This window comes from Procambarus clarkii, chromosome 2, assembly GCF_040958095.1.
Source record: "Procambarus clarkii isolate CNS0578487 chromosome 2, FALCON_Pclarkii_2.0, whole genome shotgun sequence".
Taxonomy (NCBI): domain Eukaryota; kingdom Metazoa; phylum Arthropoda; class Malacostraca; order Decapoda; family Cambaridae; genus Procambarus; species Procambarus clarkii.
The window spans coordinates 38726247-38742746 of NC_091151.1; the positions used below are offsets into that span (position 1 = coordinate 38726247).

Sequence of the window (16500 nt, forward strand, 5' to 3'; positions counted from 1 at the left end):
ATTGTACAGAAGCTCCCAGGAGGAATTGATATTAAAAATATTGTTGGAACAAAGTTGGAACAAAGTTATAGTCTCCAGTGACGTATTTTCAAAATCCTTAATAAAGGCCAAATTGTACTATTAAGTACTGTCAATAATTTGTAAATTCACTAAGTGTTTAGCTTGTAAATAAATTTTATCACAATAATCAGTCTAAATAATGAAAATAGTCAATTTATAATCATTGCCGGCACCGTCAGTGGACGCCGGCGGCGCAGTAACGGCCGCCCTGCTTTGTTGACATAGAGGCGGCGCACGTGTGTTTGAGGGGTTTGTTTACCCGTGCCTTCAACTACTTTTATTTATTTATTTATTTATTTATATATATACAAGAAGGTACATTGGGTTTGTGAGAATACATTGGATAGTACAGTATTTACACTCTTGTACAGCCACTAGTACGCGCAGCGTTTCGGGCAGGTCCACTTTACATGTAATCTAAGCTAATCTAAAACTTCATAAACATCGATTGAACGGTTATGATTCCTCTATCCAATGGGTCCCAGCGCTTTGTGGTATTCTCCATAATGAACTTGTAGATCAACTAGCCAAGGTGATGCCCAACACGCCTCACATTACCCATCATCCAATTCCCCATGTTGCACGTGAAGGAGCCTTCAAAAATACCATCACCCAAGATTTTGCGACGAAATGGAAAACGTCATGCTCACCTTTGTACTATGGGTCCATTAAAAAGAAATGGGAAACTTGGAAATATGTCAGATATAAAAACAGAGAAATTGATGTAACGATGACCAGATTAAGGCTGGGACACACCAAACTAGCAGCACACAGCTCTAAGTACAGAACAGACATCAACGAACTCTGCATCCACTGTCAGGTGCCTGAAACAATCGAACACTCTCCTGCACTGCTTCCGACATCATAGCGCCAGAGTAAATTTCAAACGAGTATTTATCGCACTTAAAATACCCTTTACCATCGAACATATATCAGGAGGTGACCTCTCGTTACAGGAAAAATACCAAATGATTGATTGATTGATAAAGATTAAGCCACCCAAGAGGTGGCACGGTCATGAATAGCCCGTAAGTGGTACAATTTTTTGTTCAGTAATTCTTTTCAGTATTCTGAGGTTGCATTTAATCGTCAAGCTGTTATCGTGGGGGAGGATACTGCTTGACAGTCTTTATGAGGGTGTCCAGCTGCTGGACACCTTTTTTGACCAGGAGAGTGGCTGTGTTGAATGCTTCAGGGTGGCCACTGCAAGATTCAGGGACTCTTAAAGCTCTTCTAAGGTCGTTGGTTGTACCAAATGGTCAAAGCACTGGCTAAATATCTCCAGTCGACCAAAAAATTGGGCCACACCTGACCCGCGCCACATTTATCCCTGGCGCCACCAAGAGCTAAGCACGGAAAACAAATGCCTCGTCACAACATCATGGATCAGCTGACGCCATCAACACAACACACCGTCCTACGGTGCGGTAAGTCTCCCTCTAACATACACCTCTATTTTAGTCGCCGCTCCTCTATCTACAGCACAACACAACAAAAACTTTTGAAGCTCTAATCATTCTCAACATAAACGCCTCTCCCAACATGTGTACTGGTGTAGTCATCGGGAGGACAATCCCTCAATGCAAACTGCACCTACTATCAAGAAGAGAAGAAGAGGACAGTTTCAGTGGGCACTGCCGCACAAACTACTTGTTACATTACCAGTAATCACTACCTAGATATTCTGGGAGTCCCTGATCTATAATCTAAGCTAGAATTTGTTCATAAGAACTCATTAAGAGTAGAGAGAGTGGACTCATGTACCCAGAGACTTGCCAAGCTTCCACCATCATTTAATCCTTAGCACTGCCACAAGTATCCATCCCACAGCAAACACTACTATGGAACTCAATCAGCATCACGCTGCCTTGTCTTCATAAAAAATACAGAACCAATCTCCTGAGAGGTCATACAGTCTGATAACTTGCCAGGTTAGGCTCCGGTTCTCAGTTTCAGGATAAATTATTATTTGTTTTGAGCGTAGATTGGCCAATAGTATGCTTTATGACATTAATACATTCATATATAAATTGAGAGTCGTTAGGCAGCGAGGCACTTCCTCACCAATTAATGAGTTGATTTACCTTCTTCAGTAACTAAACCTCTTTTATTGCTGAATATTTATATCATGTGTATATAATTCTTTAGTATTACCCATCATATATTTAATTTCCACATCCATTAATCTTAATTTATCAAATTATTTTATTTTATTGCATATACTATTTCCTTTGCATATTGCCTATGCATTATCCTTGTATTATACAATTACTTTGATGAGAGTATCAGAACAATTGATAATTGGCTGTTACAATATTTCTAGAGCTAGGTTAAATTATATACCTAGTTCAGATCTTTGATCATGGACCCTAGCAGTGTTTACAGTTATAGAACTGTCTTTATCAATTTATCCTTGTAAAATATACAAACTAAATGTGTTGGAATACCCGCAGGTATATTGTTGTTCTACAATCAATGAGCCAGCTGTGCCTTGAGGACCTTACCAGCTACAGCCCATTACCAGTATCAAGGACACAGACGAGTGGACTTACAACCCAACATAGCACACTTGCCCTTCAGCTAAGAATTAGACTTTATTTTAGTATTCAACGGTAATATATACAGTACTTAATTTTCCATGTCCTATGCATTTCCTCTTTATCAACATAATCACGGTATTTTCCCCACATTAATGCCAGAAGTCAATAAACCTATTAATTACACTAATATCAAGTCTGCATCCAACCCACATAATATCCTCACTATACAGTAATTACTATTGATCCACCACCACTGATCCCACTAGGTACACTCCAAATTATAGATGAGGACTCCGCAGTCAACGGTGTCGCTCGGAAGGCAAGACTCAGTGACAATTGACAGTAGATCGTGAGAAAATGATTTTGGGAGCAATGCAGTAGCGTCAAACTTGTGTCCTAGGTGACCTCAGACACACGTATTACGTAACCCAAGACGTAAGTTCAACTCCATTGCATTGCTCCCAGAGATTTTCTCATAGATACATCATGCCAATGTAATTTTTTCAGGGATATTCCTGCGCGGGCCCTGAGCCTCTGGCTGGCCCACTAAGTGTTGCTTGTTTCTGTTTTACTTGGGCGGAGCATGAGTATTTATGATTCGTATGGTCGCTTCAGTAAGATTTGTCCCACGTGTTTAACAACTTCTTCTGCTCTGTTGAATCTAAGTTGAAATCTTAATGGGTTTGTAACTCTGCACTGTGTTAGATAATGTTCCAGTGATCTGTCGGGCATTGTAATATATCATTGTACGGTACGGATCAATGTGCAGTACAGATCATTGAGCCTGTTGCCCTCTTTTTGAGCTAACATAAAGAGTTAGACAGCTTCATACCAGCGAAGTCTTCGTCCAGGCACCTTGCTGATCACGAGAGCACCTGGCGCAGTTATCCCTGCACCTGTGTGACGCTGGCAGCTCATGCTGAAAAAAACGATCATTGGTCAGCCACTCTCTGTGATAATTGTGTATACACTAGATGTGGATGCGGACGCGACAGACATAATAGAGGTCGACTCAATAGACGTGGTGGAGGCGACATACAGTAGTAGTGGAGACTGGTAATAGTGAAGATGAAGATGTGACTTCCGCTCTCCTCAGAAGTGAAGGGAGCGGAAGTTATTGCAACAAGAGGTGAGAGAGGAGCTCCTCATTACTTTACACTTCTCCAGTGGTAATTGGTATAAATATATATATAAAAGCGCAGTTTTTAGCATTTAGCATGCGTAGTTAAAAGCTCTGTACCTCAGGGTACAGTCCTTGCACCACTGCTTTTCCTTATTCTCATATCAGATATAGACATGTCCGACGACCTAACGTTTAGGGAGCATAACCAAGCAAATATTGCGTCAGCCAGAAAAGTGATAGGATGGATTACGAGAACTTTCAAATCCAGGGATCCCATCACAATGGTTATACGTACTATACAAATCACTTGTACTGTCCCGTCTTGAGTACTGCTCAGTACTCACTTCCCCCTTCAGAGCAGGAGAGATTGCTGAAATAGAGGGAATACAGAGAACATATACGGCACGCATAGACGCAATAAAGCACCTAAATTATTGGGATCGTCTCAAAGCTCTCCAAATGTACTCACTAGAAAGAAGACGAGAGATATAAAATAATATACACGTGGAAGATACTGGAGGGCCAAGTACCAAATCTACTCAGTAAAATAACAACGTACTGGAGTGAACGATATGGAAGCAAATGCAGAATAGAACCAGTGAAGAGCAGAGGTGCCATAGGCACAATCAGAGAACACTATAAACATCAGAGGTCCATGGTTATTCAACACCCTCCCAGCGAGCATAAGAAATATTGCCGGAACAACCGTGGACATCTTCAAGAGGAAAAATAAATTAATGATCAATCAGAAGTATCAGATAGTCCTCTACACAATGCATAACTATATTTAAATTCAGTGATTATACACATAGATGTGGGATAGGCCTCTAAGTACTTATATCCTTCACGTGTAGGTGCTGAGCCTGTGAGGTAGCGAGGTAGCCTGAGCCTGAGAGGTAGTGAGGTAGCCTGAACACCCGATATGGCAAATGACTAGAACAGAATGACATGGTGGTACTCTGGTCAGTAGGATTATCCAAACTCACCCTATGCTACCCAAACCCAGCCTAAGGTGCCCAAACCAACCCGACGAAATTCAGTTCACTAAAAATCACCTATAGTAAAATAATGAAACTCAAATGAGACAATATATATAATGCCGTGATAATTGTAAAGAATATAAACGTAAACAAGAAAAAGCATATTTTACTCTGAAATAAGTAATTTGTAACGAAATAGGACGAAAATATGCTGAACTTAACGTCAGAGGAAGTTAATAATGTGTAAGCATCATCAACGTCCTGTGACGGTATGATGCGAATTTTTTCATCTTATTCCGTTATCAAATTTAATTCTGAGAAAAGATTGTTGCATTTGTAGCATCTCAGTAACATCATATATATTTTATCTGGACTTTACTGATTCTATTCTAAGTGCATTTGAGATGTTCTAGGAGTTTATGCTGGTGAGAATAGAGGTAACTGCAGGAAGCCTATGTGAGGCTGTTCCACAGCCTACATTGCATTCCCAATTCACTTATAACTGTCGACCTGACGGAATTTTAGGCAAGATACTGTGCTTAGGGGAGGCTTCACCAACAGCTTTATTTATATATTTATTTTTTTATTTATTTAAATATACAAGAGTTCTTACATTCCTGTTCAGCACTCATAGCGTTTCGGGCAAGTCTTTAATCCTAATATTCGTCGGAATACGATCCGCCAAAACGTTTAATAACTAGGTACTCATTTTATTGTTGAGTAAACAGAGGCTACAGTTAAGGACTGACGCCCAGTAAATCCTCCCCGGCCAGGATGCGAACCCAGGCCAAAGCGCTCGCGAAACACCAGGCGAGCGTCTAACCACTACGCCAAGGGGACTTGCTCGCCGTCCAGATTGTATGAGGTATGCTCGCACCTGTATGAAGTGCTGGCCAAGCGACAGTTCAAGTGCTCGCTAGAGACAGTTCAAGTGCTCGCTAGCGACAGGTCTAGTGCTCCCTAGCGACAGTTCAAGTTCTCCCTAGCGACAGTTCAAGTGCTCGCTAGCGACAGTTCAAGTGCTCCCTAGCGACAGTTCAAGTGCTCCCTAGCGACAGTTCAAGTGCTCCCTAGCGACAGTTCAAGTGCTCGCTAGCGACAGGTCTAGTGCTCCCTAGCGACAGTTCAAGTGCTCGCTAGCGACAGTTCAAGTGCTCCCTAGCGACAGTTCAAGTGCTCGCTAGCGACAGTTCAAGTGCTCCCTAGCGACAGTTCAAGCCTACTTCTCAAAAAAGACTATCACGATATACTTAGACTAAAGAACCGATGCTTGCAAGTAGGTAATTATCATAAAAAAACGTAGAAGAGAACCGTAAGGTAATCTACATAAGGAAAACACACCTACCATGATATATCAACGAAAAAATCAATTGGAGCAATGTAGGGATTCGAACCCTCGACCTGGGTACTCCCCCCTAGCCGCGTACCTTACCTCTGAACCACAACATGGTAAAAGTTAAGGAATGTAGGATTCTACTGAATGCTCAGGACGTTTGGGGGATTTTACTGAAGCCAGTCCAGGTTTTACATATAGTTCCCATACACTCTGGTATTGACTTCGTCAACTTGTTCTTGTACGTTTTCCGAATTTGTGTTCATTTTATGATAATATAGCGCCCAAAACTGAACTGCAAATATTTAAAATATATTTTTAGGATCGCTGTCAAAATACTATTTAAGCATACTAGTATGTAACTTTTATGCCGCTAAGAATATATATTAATGTACAGGTATATAGTAATATTTAGTGCTCCTTGTTCCTTGTTCTTGTATCCCAGCTCCTTGTTCTTGTATCCCAGCTTCTTGTTCCTTGTTCTTGTATCCCAGCTTCTTGTTCCTTGTTCTCGTATCCCAGCTCCTTGTTCCTTGTTCTTGTACCCCAGCTCCTTGTTCCTTGTTCTTGTATCCCAGCTTCTTGTTCCTTGTTCTTGTATCCCAGCTTCTTGTTCCTTGTTCTCGTATCCCAGCTCCTTGTTCCTTGTTCTTGTATCCCAGCTCCTTGTTCCTTGTTCTTGTATCCCAGCTTCTTGTTCCTTGTTCTTGTATCCCAGCTTCTTGTTCCTTGTTCTTGTATCCCAGCTTCTTGTTCCTTGTTCTTGTATCCCAGCTCCTTGTTCCTTGTTCTTGTATCCCAGCTCCTTGTTCCTTGTTCTTGTATCCCAGCTCCTTGTTCCTTGTTCTTGTATCCCAGCTTCTTGTTCCTTGTTCTTGTATCCCAGCTTCTTGTTCCTTGTTCTTGTATCCCAGCTCCTTGTTCCTTGTTCTTGTATCCCAGCTCCTTGTTCCTTGTTCTTGTATCCCAGCTTCTTGTTCCTTGTTCTTGTATCCCAGCTTCTTGTTCCTTGTTCTCGTATCCCAGCTCCTTGTTCCTTGTTCTTGTATCCCAGCTCCTTGTTCCTTGTTCTTGTATCCCAGCTCCTTGTTCCTTGTTCTTGTATCCCAGCTTCTTGTTCCTTGTTCTTGTATCCCAGCTCCTTGTTCCTTGTTCTTGTATCCCAGCTCCTTGTTCCTTGTTCTTGTATCCCAGCTCCTTGTTCCTTGTTCTTGTATCCCAGCTTCTTGTTCCTTGTTCTTGTATCCCAGCTTCTTGTTCCTTGTTCTTGTATCCCAGCTTCTTGTTCCTTGTTCTTGTATCCCAGCTCCTTGTTCCTTGTTCTTGTATCCCAGCTTCTTGTTCCTTGTTCTTGTATCCCAGCTTCTTGTTCCTTGTTCTTGTATCCCAGCTCCTTGTTCCTTGTTCTTGTATCCCAGCTCCTTGTTCCTTGTTCTTGTATCCCAGCTTCTTGTTCCTTGTTCTTGTATCCCAGCTTCTTGTTCCTTGTTCTTGTATCCCAGCTTCTTGTTCCTTGTTCTTGTATCCCAGCTTCTTGTTCCTTGTCCTCATATCCCAGCTCCTAGTTCCTTGTTCTCATATTCCTTCCAAATGCTAAACACAGTGACGATATTTCTCCTGATAATTACCTTACACAATTATTAAGCTTCTATAATCCGTATCAACGTTAGTTAATAAACCGCTTCATCCATCTCTACACATCACGTCTTGACGCCTTGTTCTCAAGTTTGTTGAGAGAAGGTAAGCAAAACTATCTTGGTAGCTCTTCACAGAAATGGTTAGGCACCTTTCTTTTCACCTTGGGCACGTGTGTGTGTGTGTGTGTGTGTGTGTGTGTATATATATATATATATATATATATATATATATATATATATATATATATATATATATATATATATATATATAAATTTATTTTAAAATTGCATTCCACAAAAAGGGTTGCAACATTGGTTATATGCAGGGTACAAGGCTACTTGTCGCAAGTTACGGGTTCAAGGCTACTTGTCGCAAGTTACGGGTACAAGGCTACTTGTCACAAGTTGTAGAGCTCCTACATGTATAGCATTGCAGTAGCAGGAGCCACCCACATCTTCAGAGACGGATCGGTGGACACAGAATATGAGAGTGCTGGCGCTGCTCTTTGCACGGCCAGCGTACAGGCATATTGGAGACTGGAAGGACTAGTATCATCAACCCAAACTGAGCTGTTTGCCATACAACAGGCATTCGCATATGTGATTGCACAAAACACTCAAAATGCAATCATACACACAGACTCAAAAACTGCACTTCAAATATTATGACAAAAACAGTGGAAAGATAACGTGGAAATAATTACCACCATTTTGTATCTTGGAACAGTCGCTAAAGGCAAAGGACTCAACATAACCTTAAACTGGATCCCATCCCATTAAATGAGAAAGCTGATGAAATACCTAAATTGGCAACTCGTCATCCAGTGATACACAAAACAGTTCAACCCAGCCTAGAGAACATAAAAAACATCATCACCAAAAAACTCTCACATCCCAACAAAGTCTACCTGCACCAGAGAATAGCTGAAGGTTCGCCCTCTGCAACATGGTATCTTCAGGCAACCAAATTAGAAAGGTTAAATATCCCAAAAGGAATCCACAGGGAAATAGCAGTTAGGTTATATAGACTACGTCTAGGTTACAGATGCAACTGGGAGATTGGTGAACCCCGACAGAGAGAGTGCATCTTCTGCCAAACTGTCACAGAAAAGCCATTACTTCACTATCTTCTGGAATGTGAAGCAACCAACGACCTTAGAAGAGCTTTAAGAGTTCCTGAATCATGCAGTGGCCACCCTGAAGCCATCAACACAGCCACTCTCCTGGTCAACAAAGGTGTTCAGCAGCTGGACACCCTCATAAAGACTGTGAAGCAGTATCCTCCCCGCGATAACAGCTTGATGGTTAAATGCAAACTCAGAATACTGAGAAAAAAAAATTGTGCCACTTACGGGCTATTCATGCCCGTGCCACCTCTTGGGTGGCTTAATTTTCATCAATCAATCTGACAATGTCTCTTCAACGCAGGCTGAACTCCAAGGTGTATTAGCAGGATTACAGGAAGTAGTCAAATGTGGTGAAAATGCCTGTTTCTTTATTGACAGTAGAGGAGCGTTAGTCTTTAAATAGGAGACGCCCAGTATACCAGAATATTGTGATCGAGTGTAGAAAGAATCTTTCTACACTCGATCACTTTTCCTGTGCCACAGCCGTCAGTAAGTGGAATAGGTCAGACGAAAAAAGTCGTTGACACTAACTCAGCACAAAATTGTATATGTAAATATGATTAAAAAAAGTAGGGACTTGAATCATTGCATTTATCTAAGAATGTTCAGAAAGCGAGGATAAAGCCTAGCTGGTCCCTGCAAGCTCATCTAGTTAAGTACATCTAGGTGAGCACATCTACCTGAGCTACGTCTGGTAGTTCAGCTACCAGACCCCTCAACTAGGTAAGTACATCTCACAACACAACTACCCCCCCCCCACCCGGAGTTGGGGCTGAAGTAAACAATGTGACCATACACGCGGGAGAAAGTTGTGTCCGGATAATGACGAAGACCTCCGCCTTCTTCACCCGCCACCATCCTGTCTCCTCTACTGCCCCTCCACCTCTCGTACCTGACTTCTACTAACCCCCTGAATCACACCACCCTCACCATCCACAAGTTACAGCCCCGCAGCCGCTCCTGTGCCAGGTAAGTCCACTACGGGCTCACCATAGCCCGTGCTATTTGGAACTTTTTGTTCCCCTTAGCTGAATCTTAAACAACAACAACACCCTCACCTTCACCTACAGTCCTACACCACTCCGGCTTGACATTGAACATGCAGTTCAGTGTCAACACGTCTAGGGTTTTAAGCTGGAGAAATAAACAGTTGGAACAAATATTTAAACAACACAAATTACTGAGTTCGACTGAAAATAATCTGAGAATCGTCAACAGCAGAGATATGACATCACAAATGTCATAAATGTACACAAAAGAGACATTTCCAAATATATTTACCTTGGAGCCACTAACACTAGTGGCTTCAACGAGGACAGAAAGCCGGCGGCATGTCAAACGTCCCCCCCTCCATTTGTTCTGATGATTTTCTCAAGCTGGAGAGTTTTATTCCAGCTGGTTGGGCACGCTCCTTTCACCTAATGCTTCTGCTTACCTAGCAGTAAATAGGTACCCGGGAATTAGGCAACTGTTGTGTTGTTGTTTGTATCTTGGGGAGCGTCAGTAATTCGACATTGAGGGGGGGGGGGGAGGAACCTCGATACAAGCCTAAAGTATAATATTAATTGAATATTATTATTTAAATACTGTATATACAGTATAATATATACAGTATACAGGCTTTATGTCCCCGACACTGAGAATTAAATTAAAGTTATAATGTTATCCTTTGAGACAACACCGACTATTGATGTTTCCTTTTGAGATGTATTTCATGACCTCAGTAAACATATTTGAACTTGAACCGACTATTGAATGAATGTATATGTATTTCTAATATACAGTATCACTGGATAAAAACCCACACATATATTTGTGAGATTTATGTAAAGAATCACACCAAGTCTTTCGCACTCTCCTACATAAGTGTTGGGTTTTATCTTAATGTTATTATATCTGTGAGAAGACCTAACCATTACTGATACAAAATCCTTATTATTTGTGTACTGTACGGATTTGTATGCCCTTTGGGGGACCTGTAATAGCGGAGGGTAGAAATAGCCTATGTTACTCTCAGTATCACTACCACCTTATTCACTCTTGTGTTCATGATATCCTCATAATGCACCCGGAGTATGCCAGTGCAGACTACTGATCACACGCCTCTGTATAACTAACCATCCTGTGTGATGCTGATTTATAGAATGAATTAAATATAGGTCAAGATACCCCGTGGGGTGAGCGGGGAAAGTGGGAATAGGGGAGAAGAATTAGTTTATAGCATCACGTAGCTAGTTTTTGACACGCTGTACTTCCTATAGTCTAGGGGTAGCTGCACAAATGGAGATATATCTAAATATGTTTATAATAATAAAAAATACACTTTTCCTTTGGGGAGTAATTTATTATCTCAATCAACTTACTTGAATTTGAACTTGTGAAACAACAATGGTTTATGTGGTGCTGTTATACTCTCACTCAACAAAAATGAAAGGAAATTCTCTCGAAATCACAGAGAGGGTGACTAAGGTAATCCGGAGCAACAGTAACTCTTATTGTAATAATTATGTTTCCGTTGTCGGGGACAGGAAGCTTGTATATACTGACTGTGTGTATATATATATATATATATATATATATATATATATATATATATATATATATATATATATATATATATATGTATATATACGAACAAGCCTGAATGGTCCCCAGGCGTATATTCAACTGAACACTCCACACCCCAGAAGTGACTCGAACCCATACTGCCAGGAGCACTATGCAACTGGTGTACAGGACACCTTAACCACTCGACCATCACGACCGGACAAAAGATGATGGTAGCCGAGGCTAATTCCCCATCATCCCGCCGGCACTCTGATGGTAATCTTGGTCATAGTATTTTATCAAATCACCTCATTCTGTGGGACACACGTAAGGAACACCACATGGCTATGGAATGTGAATCTAATGCAGCTGCTTTTGTTGGATTAATGTTGAGTTTGATGCGCAGGGCTTCAGTAGCTTCACATTCCAGTAAATAGTGCAATAGTGGCGCCTCTGCTTCTGTTCCACAGATATGACACTCTTTAACTATTGGGTTCATTACCTCCCAGCAGCACTTGTAACCAAGTCTGAGTCTGTGTATGGCTACTGCAATGTCTATGGATATCTTTTTGCCAGGCTTGAAAGAGTAGTACCCAGTGACTTGTTCGTACCACATCGCAGTGTATCTTCCTTCCGCTACTTTGGCTCTGTGGCGACTTTTGATAGTTGGGAGTATTTTCTTCTTGATTTGCTCCTTAATCTGTGAAACACTTGGAGGTATTTGAACCTGTACAACAGGTAGAGCAGTGGCAGTTTTTGCTAGTGAGTCTGCCTTTTCATTACCATCTATGCCAATGTGACTTGATATCCAATTTAGGGTGATTATGACAGCCCTAGATTATGGGCTTCTTTTTCTATATGTTGGATTTCTGTGAGGAGTTGTATATTATCTCTGTGCTGACTGGATAACAATGCCTGGAGTGAAGATTTAGTCGGTATGAATGATGACATCATGTAAATTATTCTCAATTGTATAGGTTATGGCCACCTTCAGGGCATATAATTCTGTTTGCAATGTTGAGCACCCACTATTCATGCTCCAGTAAGCTTCATGGTTGGTAGTGTAAACTGCTGCCCCAGCAGAACCTCTTTCTTGATCAACTGATCCATCTTTGAAGATGTGAGTCGTTGTAGGTCTTGAGATGGTTTCCATTTGTCGTTCTATTACTTCCTTGAGCCTCTGCGGGTCACATGCTGATTTTTTAACTGGTAATCCTTCAATGATTATCTTTAGACTCGATTCTTCCCATGGAGGAGGCTGCCGAAAGTGTTGATATGGTCTACCTTTCCCTTTGTTTTTAATGGTCCATTTCAAGTCCATTTTCTCTAGAATCTTCACTAGATTATCCGTCCATGCTCTTGTTCTATATTGAAGGTTTCTCTGAAGCGATCAGTGTATGCTATCTTTGATTGACAGTCTGGCGGTGGTTCCAACAAGTTTTTGTTGTTATGGTGGCTATCCTTTGTTTGATCCTATTTTCTAATGCTGGTAAATTGGTTTCCACTGTTAGATTCTCTCGACGCGTCCATATAGGTGCTCCCAGCATTGTCCTGAGAGTATCATTTTGAGACACTTCCAGTTTCTCCCACTGGTTATCACTGAGGGATGTAAGAGCAGGAGCAGCATAGTCGATGAGTGACCTAACTGCTTGAACATAGTACATTTTGAGTACTGGTAGAGATGCACCCTCTCTAAGACTTGTCAGGGAGCACAAAGCCGAGTTTCTGGCTTTACAACGTTGCCGAAGATATTCAATTTCTTGAGTGAATTTCAACTGGCTGTCTATTATGACTCCGAGGTATTGAAAAGAGGTAACCCACTCAATTTCATGTCCTTGTATTGCCAGTCTGATGTCCTGAGTTCTCATTTTAACGGCCATTGCTTTGGTTTTATTGCTGTTTATTATCACTGCTATGCGTTCCGCTTCCCATCTTCCGGAACTTGAACATGCTGAACTATTTTCGTCTCACGTACCTACGGGAAGCATTTAAAGAAGTGGACTTTGAACACAGCAAGTCAGCGAGGCCCTTGGTCAATATTCTGCGGCCGGGCTGTGATGAAACACTCGAATAATACATCGCATTTTGATGTGAAAATCCTCAACGGACAAAATATAATGTACTGTAAATTAGAGCGACTCTTTTTTTGTATTAATACATGAGGTACATCTGCATTAGTGCAGCTGCCCTAGACTATATGAAGTGGAGTACAGTGTGTCAAAAAAGCTAACTAGGTGATGCTATAAAATCCCCATCACACAGGATGGTTAGTCATACAGAGGCATGTGATAGGCAGTCTTCCCTTGCAGACTCCGGAAGCATTTTGAGGATATCATCAACACAAGAGTGAATAAGGCAGCAGTAGTAATAAAAGTCCCCATCTCGCAGGATGGTTAGTCATACAGGGTTTAGTAGCCTGCACTGGCAAATTTTGGGTACACTGTGAAGATATCTTCAAGAATACGAGAGTGAATAAAGTAATTGCAAAGCTCCAGGTACCTCATGCCAACTGGTCTGAAAGATCTAATAACTTCAGTGATGTAGTGTGGGAGATCGTGCCGTAGTTCCTGCTCACAGAGTTTGCAACTGTAGTGCTCAGGATTGGGAGACCCGTCACCTGCAGCCACCTGCCACAGGTAACGGTAACCCAACCTGATCCTGGCAACCACTGTGTCGCACAATCTGGTCGACGTTTTGTGCTGCCCATAGATATAGGTTTCAGATCTGAACAAATCATAGTTTTTTATACTAGTAGTTTCAGGTCGTTGGGAGTCAGTAATTTCTTTCCTATCAAACCTGAGTGTTTGGACCAATCCAGTTTTGACAGCAGAGATGGGGATACCTAGATCTAATTCAATTTCATCTTTGTTGCACGCTAATTTGGCTGCAATGTCTGTCTCATTATGATGGGTTATATTTATGTGTGAAGGTATCCATACAAAGGAGATTCGAGACCCTTTACTCTGTGCAGCAATTAGGTCATTTATAAGTGATAGTATGAAGTTCTTGCTGTCGATTTTCCAGAAGTTTTCGATTGCTGAAGCAAAAGTTCACGTTTTCTATGCGTGGGTCGTCGGTTAGGTTAGGTTAGACTAGGCTAGGTTAAGTTAGGCTGGGCTAGGTTAGGTTAGACTAGGCTAGGCTTGGCTAGATTAAGGTAGACTAGGCTAGGTTACGCTAGGTTAGGCTAGGTTAGGCCAGGTTAAGCTAGGTTAGGTTAGGTTAGGTTAGGCTAGGTTAAGCTAGGTTAGGTTAGGCCAGGTTAGGTTAGGTTAGGTTAGGTTGGGCTCGGGCAATATATGACATTTTCGTGGCGTGGCAACTGGAGCAGCTGGTCCTCAGGCCAGGCTCGCTAGAGCTTCCCCCGCTTTCATAAATGTAAACATACTCTGTAATACAAATAAGCTTGCTCTCATATATAAATTAAAATACAATAAAATTCATGGAAAAGTTGGTTAGATTAGGTGTTCAGGTTTTGTTGGTGATTATTTGTGTTTGTAGTACGTGGGTGAAGCATTTACAGACTTGCGATTCGAGCGGAGGACGTCAGCGAACCACTGCTCGAGAAAAGTACACACGTCCTCAATTGTGAGTCGTGTTTAAACCGTTTTTCATCTATAAGAATTTTAAACGGTGAATTAATGAACATTTGGTCTTTGTTGATGAGGACGGGCTGACTCGAGAGGACGGACTGACTCGAGAGGACGGACTGTGAGGAAACACCAAGAGACTTCGAGCAGGTTCGTGACTGGGATGGTTCGAGACTCGAGAAGCGGACCTTCTGAACCCTCAACTTGTACCGGTCACCTCAGTATGTCGTTTGCTATGCATAGGGACTGACGTGCGCCGGGTTACATGTACACCAAGAAGTGTTTACCATGTTCTAGGGGTTTAAACAGTGAGTTTCCGCTAGTCCTGTGTTCAGGGCTAATGTATACTTGTGGCTGGTCAGTAAGCAGTTGTGGTGACCTTAATAACCCCCTCCTGAGGTTGATAGGCCTTAAGCTCAACGCTATCTTAGTGAATGTGTTGTGATGTATGGGAAACATCTTAAGTGTTATCGAAAAACACAATAAACATGTTCGGTCACAGTGAATTATAGGAACTGGATGTTTAACGATTGTATTATGATTAAACAATTCTTGTGTAATAAGTGGCGCGGAAACTTTAATCCCTTTTTCTTTGTTTAGGAAGATTCTGAAGTACACATTGAGATTATGACTGAACAAGAGCTTTTATTAGTATACTTTATTTACTTGTTTCTAGTGTACTAAGATCTTAAAAGTCACATTGGGGGTGTAAGTACGGTTAAGAAAGACATCAGGGCAGGAAATGTCATTTTGTTGACTTGCAAGTGATGAGTGTTTTGTAGAAAATACCAGTTGAAAATGAGCCATTTTCCTCGTGGCAAGATCTACGAGCTGCTTGTCGACAGCTCCAATTCGTCGTCCAGTGTTTCTTGTCTTAGTGTTGTGTTTAAGACGTTTTGAAATAATCGTGAATATTACATTATATATCTAGATTGAAACTCACAAGTTTGTGTGTGTCGCGGTCAGTGTCGTGTCAGCCATGCCAGACGAGGTGCCCAGCGTCCTCGTGTGACCTCACCAGACGAGGTGCCCAGCGTCCTCGTGTGACCTCACCAGACGAGGGACCCAGCGTCCTCGTCTGACCTCACCAGACGAGGGACCCAGCGTCCTCGTCTGACCTCACCAGACGAGGGACCCAGCGTCCTCGTCTGACCTCACCAGACGAGGGACCCAGCGTCCTCGACCTTCAAGTAAGGTAGGCAACACCTCGAGCCTCAAGTGTCACCTTCACCTGAACTGCTTATGAATATAAAGATAAAAATGTGATCATTCATATATGCATTATATTATATTTGAGGATTTAATGTTACGAAGACTTCATTTCTTGTGAATAATTTAGTTTCGTGTCTTTACAGGTAAGTGCACCCAAACAGCTCCTCGTGGGACAATGTTCTTCTAAGTCTAAGGTACGTTCCAATTTCCTTGTTCCACGAAACACACTTTGTGTTGATTACAAGACAAAGTTCACAATGCAATTTTGGGCAGGTACCAGTCCTTCAATGAACACGAGCACTAGAGCCTCCTACCTTGGTCTTGGAGGCACTCAACCCCCCCTAACTCGGG

General features: G+C 41.8%; 1 long non-coding RNA gene across 1 annotated transcript in view; it reads right to left on the reverse strand.

The window, feature by feature from the left end:
* Window positions 1–130: 130 nt before the first annotated feature.
* LOC123762243 (uncharacterized) overlaps window positions 131–16500 on the reverse strand; it is a 24333-nt gene continuing 7963 nt past the window's right edge. The window contains exons 3-5 of the long non-coding RNA XR_011228491.1: window positions 15881–16173; window positions 10082–10235; window positions 131–3519 (exon numbers count right to left, since the gene is read on the reverse strand). This is a non-coding gene — a long non-coding RNA (uncharacterized lncRNA). The remainder of the gene's footprint in view (window positions 3520–10081; window positions 10236–15880; window positions 16174–16500) is intronic.